The sequence below is a fragment of the Miscanthus floridulus genome, chromosome 1 (assembly GCF_019320115.1).
Source record: "Miscanthus floridulus cultivar M001 chromosome 1, ASM1932011v1, whole genome shotgun sequence".
Taxonomy (NCBI): domain Eukaryota; kingdom Viridiplantae; phylum Streptophyta; class Magnoliopsida; order Poales; family Poaceae; genus Miscanthus; species Miscanthus floridulus.
Window position 1 is genome coordinate 78,322,203 of NC_089580.1, and position 9,394 is coordinate 78,331,596.

Sequence of the window (9,394 nt, forward strand, 5' to 3'; positions counted from 1 at the left end):
AGGTGGCCTCTCACGCCTGTCCGCCTGCCGGCCCACCGTCGATGTGCGGCACGCAGCATCCGACGCTCGTGGCCTGTTGACCACGGACGAGAGCCAGAAGGCTGGAGCCAAGCGCGTGAGAGCGCCTGGAGGCTGGACGCACCGGATGTTACTCCCTCCGTCCTTTATTATTCGGCGTTTTGGGTTTTGTGTAACAACTTAATTATAGAAAATACGTGTAGCATTTATATCTTTAAATAAATTTATTAAAAAATTAGATTTAAAGATCTATCTAATAATATCAATTATGCATCATAAATATTAATATTTTTATATAAAATTAATTAAAGTTATTTTTCGAAAAATGAGAAAGATAGATATTTAGAGACGGGAAAATATCTGTTGTCTACGTGGCAGCGGATTAACGGATGTATGCACCGAGTCACTCAATTTTTTTTCACCGCGGGGCTGGCCACGTTCACGATCCCGCGGGTGTGAGCGGGTGCGAACTCGTCTGTCGGCTGTCGCAGCAGGCCTTTCAAGGCCGGGTACGCTAAGGGTGTTTGTTCCCCTGCTATTTTATAGTCTCGGTCACATCACACGTTTAAACACTAATTTAGAGTATTAAATATAGATTAATTATGAAACTAAATATATAGATTGAGATTAATTTGCGAGACAAATCTATTAAACCTAATTAGTCTATGATTTGATAATATGGTACTACAGTAAATATGTGCTAATAACAGATTAATTAGGCTTAATAAATTTATTTCACAAATTACTGACGACTTCTGTAATTTATTTTATTAGTACTAATACTCGATGTGATACCTCACATATCACCTGATATGACACCTCTTAAATTTGGATCAAGTACCGCCGGCCTCGCAAGGCAGGGCCGCCCCCTCGACTCTACTGAGTTTCTGGTTGATCGCCACTCCGGCTGGCATGGCCGCATGCATGGGTTCCAGTTCCAGGCTTTGACTCTAGTGTGCAGAATGCAGATAAATATAGCTCGAGCCCCAGCGCACCAGAGTGAGATGTGTGTTTCCTGACTCCTGAGATGCTGCAGACCGTTGCATGTGTGACACGAGCGTTTCCTGCTGACTGGCTCCGGGCCACTTGCATGTTGCATGTCAGCTATATGCCTATGTCGGAGATACGTCGGCGTCCACCCTAATTCGTCCCTCTTTGGGTTGCGTGGAGTAACTATACTACTCTACTTCAATAGTCACATATGCATTGAAATTATGATCTTTGGTCTTGTTTAGTTTCTTTCTCAAAAGTTTACACCATATCTTAGCGAATATTTGGACATATGTATGGAGTATTACATATACAATAAAAAAATAACTAATTGCACAGATTACGACTACTTTGTGAAACGAATCTTTTAAGCCTAATTAGTCAATGATTTGACAATAAAGTGCTGCAGTAACACATGTGCTAATGACGAGTTAATTAGGCTTAATAAATTCGTCTCGCGGTTTACTGACGGATTCTGTAATTTATTTTTTTTATGAGTATCCGAACACCCTATGCGACACCCTCATGTGACACCTGATATGATACCCCAAAACTTTACACCCTAGAACTAAATAAGACCTTACTCCATCCAATCACAAAATTATAAAATGCTTCGACTAAAATCCAAAAGAACATTTTAAACTTTGATTACTCATAGTCCTCAAAGTATTTACTTTTGAGATTAAAAAAATGATATCGGTAGATTTGTCTTCTTCAATAAAAATTTCATAATACAGACATTTATTTGACACTAGTTGAATGCCCGTGCGTTGCTACGCGGATCACTTATCAGCCATCTCATATGCATGCATGAATCAGTATTTTAACAAAAAAAACTCAATTCAACTTTACAGTGGTCCTTTTTGTTACAACATCATATATGTAATAGGCATGTTTAAATCTTTTTGTTACAACATCATGTGTGTGATAGGCATATATTCATTTAAACAAAGGTATTGACACGCACATTGTTACTGTATATATAATTTGTATGAAACAATGTAATTAAAAAAGACTTATTTGGTGCTTTTCCACACCAAACAAATTAAATCAAACTGAAGTAAACTCTTATGCATGACGAATTAGAGTGGAAATATTGTATCCATCATAATATGTTTATCAAGTGTTCCTAATTACACCATTTCATATAAAAATTATGTTCGTAGCAATGTATGCCAACATCTTTAGTAGACTGAAACTAGTATAAAACACTCTAATTATAGACTTCAGTTCCTTTAAAAATTAAAAGATATATAGACCTAGCTTGCAGTTATTATAGTCTTTATTTACTTTGTTCAGAAATCACAGCCGCGACGAGCAGTGAGAAATTCCAAATTACTTCCTCCTGACTCTTCTCCAGTCTCCTGTCCTTCACTTCCCCCACCGCCGACTGCGGTCATTATACCATAAAACAAAGCATCTAAATCTAGTATGGTTACCTTTAAACTTTGCAAGTCAACACCATCAACTGCTATCTTGTATTCCTGTATGGTTGGGTGGTTTTTTACTCTTTAACATCTACCCATGCAACAGTTCCAAAGCCCCTGATCATTATGGTTATTAGGAAGAATAGTTTGTCACAGCTCCTAATTTACACAAGGCTAATGACAAGCATAAAAAACAACTTTTTCATGAAAAGGAAAGTGCATGTTTCAAGATGTTTTTTAGATTTTATAGAGCTGAACTCTAATATAAATGATAGGCAAACACAGGATAAAGGGCAAGACCAATCAGAAGTTCAAACCTTATGTTGGGCATCCTGTAATAGTAAAAATTTCCCCACTGTTGTGATTGCTTATGGGCCCATTCCTGGTGAATATGAACAAATAAGTTAGTTCACAAAAGTTCTAACCAGGAATGGCAGAACAAAATATGACCCAACATTTCATATAAACAGTTTTCAAGATACATCATATATTCCGAATTCAAATCATGTCTCAAGAGCATGAAAAAGCAATCGCTCCATTCCCTTCTCATCCATGAGAGCGTTACCGATTCCAAAAAATAGTAGCTCACACAGTAGTTATCAATTAGGGACATCTTGTTGAACATTTGGTCAATTTACGACTTATATTAATCCATAAAAACAACTTAACCAATAGTAACAGTACCACTAACCATACTGTAACACCACCACTACTGTAGATAGTATTTAACGGAGCAGCAACCAAGTACGCTATCAATGCTAACAGAAAAGCATATGAACAATAGCGCACAGTGGAATTAGGTTTATACCCTAGGGTGGAACTGCCGGTACCCGCGGACAGTGAGCCACCATCTTCTCCGTCGGTGGCATTGGTGCGGGCACCAGTCCTCCTCGTGTCCACCATGTTGCAGAGGAGGTCACGCCGGGAAGCTTCTGTAGATGCGGTGTCGGAGCAGTAGCACGGACTCTCCCGTCAGGAAGCAGAAGCAGCTGCGGTGTCGTAGCAGCAGCACGGACTCTCCCGTCAGCAAGCAGAAGTAGAAGCACCCGAACAGGAATCTGCAGAAACGGTGACGGGGCAGCAGTCGCGCCGTGAAGCCGGCGCTCCCCAAAAACTTGATTCCCCGCCTACCCGTGCAGGTACGCTTGACGGGGGAAGTTCTGGTGGCCTGCTACCGAAGCTCCCTGTGCGCGCAGGGAACTCCGGTTGGAGATGCTGACGAACAGCTCAACCCTCAGATATTGCGGAGAGGAGGAAGAGGAAGAGTCGGGGGTCTTTTGCCGCTGGACAGGGCGCCCCCCTTATAGCCGCGCCGTTCCCATCTGTCCGTTAGGCCCTGTCGGGGGAATGAACCTGGACAGGGTGGTTGGGCGTTGGGAGTTGGCCCCACGCCCACGCCCTCGGCCCGGCGCGGCACGTCGAACACGGGCGGGCGGCGCGCGTGTGTGGCCTCCCGGTTCTCCCTCTCAACTTGTCTATGTGAGAGTCTTAAGACTCACTATTTAAGTTGAGAACCTTTTTAGTGAATTTTCCATGTGGTACTAATCACTTTTCCACTTAACAATAATTATGGGCCTTTGAAGTTTATTTGATTAATTAGAATAAATAATGGGCTTGGCCCAAATTAATCTAACAATCCCCACCAAACTTCAGAAGTCCACAGTTAATGTCTTTAGTCCTGAGCTTGTTTGATATACCAGTGTTTCGATGGAGACTGTTAAGTTAAACATCCATCTAGAAAAGGAGTTTACACTCATTTGCAACTGACCAATGGACTATGCCTTGAATTGATAGTTTTGTGCAAAGTGAGGCTCACTCGATTCCTTTACTGATACTAGGCTGCCTGTAGCATCCCCTCTGGTTGGAGCATATAAGTCATACTCCTGGCCTATTCATGAGTATCTAGAGATCACCCAAATCTCATAGATTGTGACTAGCAATCGAACTCACATAGGTGTGTTCCTTTAAGATGCCCTGTAGGCCGACATCTTTGCTTCTCATTAAGCCACTCGGATCACATTGAGGTATTTACCAACCTGCTATACAGATAGGAAGAGAAGTGCATTACTCAAGAGATTGACCTTTATTAAAAGGGTCTCTTCCCTCAGTCTACCCATAGCTTGTTTCACCATCCTAATTCACGGGATCTCCGATCACATAGGACAGGCTGCCACTATGATAGAACTTCATGTGGGTATCAGTCCCATCTCACTTGATGCACTATCTATCACATTACACGATAGTCCCTTAGTAAATTGATCTACCAGATTTTTAGACGTATGGATATAGTCCAATGCTATTACTCCGGAGTTTCTCAATTTTCTGACAGATTTTAACCGCCGCTTTACATGCCTAGTGGTCTTCATGTTGTCCTTTGAACTGTTTACCTTGATAATTACTGTTTGGTTATCACAGTTCATAGAAATTGCAGGCATAGGTTTTTCAACCACCGGCAAATCCATAAAGAGCTCACGGAGCCATTCAGCCTCAATAGTAGCGGTATCGAGTGCTGCAAGTTCTGCTTCCATTGTTGACCTCGTTAAGATGGTCTGCTTGCAAGACTTCTAGGAAACAGCGCCACCTCTAAGTGTGAACGCATATCCACTTGTGGCCTTTAACTCATCAGCATTAGATATCCAATTTGCATCACAATAGCCCTCGAGTACCTTCGGGTACCAAGTATAGTGAATGCCAAAGCTCGACGTTCCCTTTAGATAGCGCAATACTCTTTCAAGAGCATGCCAGTGATCATCTCCTGGATTTGAAACAAACCGGCTTAATTTGCTCACAGCAAATGAGATGTCAGGCCTTGTTGCACTAGCCAAGTACATTAGCGAGCTGATGATTTGGGAGTATCTCAACTGATCCCTCATTATTCTTCGGTTCTTTTTAGGATCACGCTTGGATCATAGGGAGTGGACACAGGCTTGCAGTCACTATAACCAAAGCGACTCAGTACCTTTTCCACATAGTGAGTTTGTATAAGTGTTACCCCACCATTTTCTCCCCTTAGTAGTTTGATGTTTAGTATCACATCAGCCACTCCCAAATCCTTCATGTCAAAGCTCTTTGACAGAAAGTCCTTGGCTTCCTCAATCACATTAAGGCTTGTCCCAAAGATTAGTATGTCATCCACATACAAGCACAGGATTACTCCTTCTCCCCCACCATAGCGGTAGTACACACATTTGTCAGCTTCATTCGCAACAAAGCCAGCAGATGTCATAGTTTTATCAAACTTTTCATGCCATTGCTTAGGTGCGTGTTTTAGGCCATACAAAGACTTCAATAATTTACACACCTTTCCTTCTTGACCTTCTACTATGAAACCATCAGGCTGATCCATGTAGATCTCCTCATCTAACTCTCCATTTAGGAAAGCCATCTTAACATTCATCTGATGAACGAAAAGACCATGAGACGCAGCCAGGGCAAACAGTACTTGGATTGTGGTCAATCGGGCAACTGGTGAATAAGTATCAAAGAAGTCCTCGCCTTCTTTCTGGGTATAACCCTTAGCCACAAGCCTTGCCTTGTACTTTTCAATCATACCATTAGGCCTAAGCTTTTTCTTAAACACCCATTTACATCCTACAGGCTTGCACCCATAAGGACGATCAACAATCTCCCAAGTTCCATTGGTCATAATTAAATCCATCTCACTTTGCACTGCTTCCTTCCAGTAGTCAGCATTGGGAGAGGAAAATGCCTCAGCAATGGTGCTTGGAGTGTCATCCACGAGGTATATAGTGAAATCATCACCAAAAGACTTTATAGTCCTCTGTCTCTTACTCTTTCGAGTAGCTCCACTATTATCCTCCTCAGGATTCTCAACACATGTTTGTTCAAGATGTTCTGTTGGCGCCACGGGGGAATCAACAGGTTTTTGACTAGATGTGCTAGGTACATTTCCTCTCATAGGAAATTCATTCTCAAAGAATGTAGCATCTCTGGACTCAATTACTACACCGACACGCATGTCAGGTACTCCAGAGCTTACAACTAGGAATCTATAGTCGACGCTGTGTAAAGCGTAACCGAGGAACACACAATCTATAGTTTTTGGTCCAAGTTTGTGCTTTTTGACGATTGGCACATTCACCTTGGCCAAGCATCCCCAAGTGCGTAGGTATGAGAGAGTCAACCTTTTCTTTTCCCATTCCTCGAATGGTGTTACTTCTTTATTCTTTGTAGGAACTCTATTCAGGACATGACATGCCATCAATATAGCCTCACCCCACCATTCGTTGGAAAGTCCCGCAGTGTCTAACATGGCGTTAACCAAATCAGTTAGAGTGCGATTCTTTCATTCGGCAATCCTATTGGATTGGGGGGAGTATGGAGGCGTCCTCATGAATAATTCCATGTTCCTCATAGAATGAATCAAACTCATGTGAAAAGTATTCTCCCCCACGATCAGACCTCAACCATTTGATTTTTTCTTTCCAATTGGTTCTCTACTTCAGCTTTATAGATTTTAAAATAATGCATTGCTTCATCCTTTGTTTTTAGCAAGTACACATAGCAAAATCTAGTGCTATCATCAATAAGAGTCATGAAATATTTCTTTCCTCCTTTGGTTAGCACACCATTCATCTCGCACAGATTAGAATGAATGAGATCTAGTGGTGCCAAATTTCTCGCCTCTTTCACAGCCTTGTGAGGCTTGCGAGGTTGCTTCGCTTGAACACAAGCATGGCACTTAGACCCTTTGACCAGATCCATTTTAGGGATTAATTTTAAACTAGCTAAGCACGTCATACAACCAACATTGATGTGACAGAGTCAGGAATGCCAAACATTAGACTCATCATCATTTCTCACATGGTTCACAATTTTATCACAAGAATCCATCAAAGAGAAGCGGAACAAGCCTCCGCTTTCATAGCCTTTTTCAACAAAGGTTCCATACTTGGATACAACACATTTATTGGACTCAAACACAAGTCTAAAGCCGTCTCTACACAATAGAGACCCACTAACGAGATTCTTCTTGATGGAGGGGACATGCTGCACGTTCTTTAGCTGCACGATCTTTCCCGAAGTAAACTTCAGATTGATCGTACCAACACCAAGTACAGCAGCATGCGTACTGTTTCTCATCAGCAAGGAGCAACCTCTTTGTTCCTGATAAGAAGAAAACAAAGAAACATCAGAACATACATGAATGTTAGCACCCGTGTCAACCCACCACTCAGGTGAGAGACAAACTGCAAAAACTATAGGTAGATGATTACCATACCTAGATCCTCCAGATTTGCTAACAACCATGTTTGCGGTCTTCTTCTGCTTGTCCTTGCGGTCAGGGCACTCTTTTGCCTAATGGTCAGATGCACCGCAGACAAAGCAAAGACCCTTTTCTTTTTTCTTGCCCTTCTTCTTAAAAGTTGCAGCTTTAGGCTTGACTGCAGGCTTGTTTTTCTTCTTCCTCTGTGCGGCATGAAAGTTCTTCTTTTGCACCAGATTGGTGCTAGAACCTTCCTCATGCGCTTTCTTGCCATGAGTGTTCTTTGCCCTAGCATTCTCCTCCACACCAAGAGTAGCAATGAGATCAGTCACACTGAACACTTGCCTCCTATGCTTTAGAGTAGTGGCAAAGCTCAACCAAGTAGGTGGCAGCTTAGTGATGATACCGCCGGCCACAAACTTGTCAGGCAACTCACACTCATTGTTCTGGAGTTCCTTTGCCAGCATCTGTATCTCATGAGCCTGCTCTACTACAGATCGGTCATCGACCATCTTGTAGTCATAGAACTTCTCCATGATGTACAGCTCAGTACTAGCATCGGCAACACTAAACTTGGCCTCAAGTGCATCCCACATGTCCTTGCTAGTGTCCATATCCATGTACACTTGCACCATGCTTTCAGCTAATATGCTGATGAGAGCCCCCTTGAACAAGTTATCTGCCTCATTAAACTTAATCTCCTCATCATGAGAGAAAGGAGGTTCAATGCACTTTCCCTTGATCACGTGCTCACAACGCATACTAGTGAACCACAGCTTGGAACGGACACGCCACACTTTATAGTTGGATCCATCATCTTTCAATGGTGGTGGTTTTAGTGACGCAGCAAAATTAGCAGCCGAAAAAGACCTATCAAGTTTTTGGATTGTTGAACATTTGGTCAATTTACGACTTATATTAATCCATAAAAACAACTTAACCAATAGTAACAGTACCACTAACCATACTGTAACACCACCACTACTACAAATAGTATTTAACGGAGCAGCAACCAAGTGCGCTATCAATGCTAACAGTAAAGCATATGAACAATAGCGTACAGTGGGATTAGGTTTATACCCTAGGGTGGGACTGGTGGTACCCACGGACAGTGAGCCACCATCTTCTCCGTCGGTGGCATTGGTGCGGGCACCAGTCCTCCTCGTGTCCACCATGTTGCAGAGGAGGTCGCGCCGGGAAGCTTCTGTAGATGCGGTGTCGGAGCAGTAGCACGGACTCTCCCGTCAGGAAGCAGAAGCAGCTGCGGTGTCGGAGCAGTAGCACGGACTCTCCCGTTAGGAAGCAGAAGCAGAAGCACCGCTCCCCAAAAACTTGATTCCCCGCCTACCCGTGCAGGTACGCTTGACGGGGGAAGTTCCGGAGGCCTGCTACCGAAGCTCCCTGTGCACGCAAGGAACTCTAGTCGAAGATGCTGACGAACAGCTCAACGCTCAGATAGATGCTGACGAACAGCTCAACGCTCAGATGTTGCGGAGAGGAGAAAGAGGAAGAGTCGGGGGTCTTTTGCCGCTGGACAGGGCGCCCCCCCCTTATAGCCACGCCGTTCCTATCTGTTTGTTAGGCCCTGTCGGGGGAATGAACGTGGACAGGGTAGTTGGGCGTTGGGAGTTGGCAGCGGTGGCTAGGGTTTCGGTTGGGCTAAGTGACAAAACTAGGCCACGGCCCACGCCCGGCCCGGCGCGTCGCGCGCGGGCGACGCGGCTCGGCGACG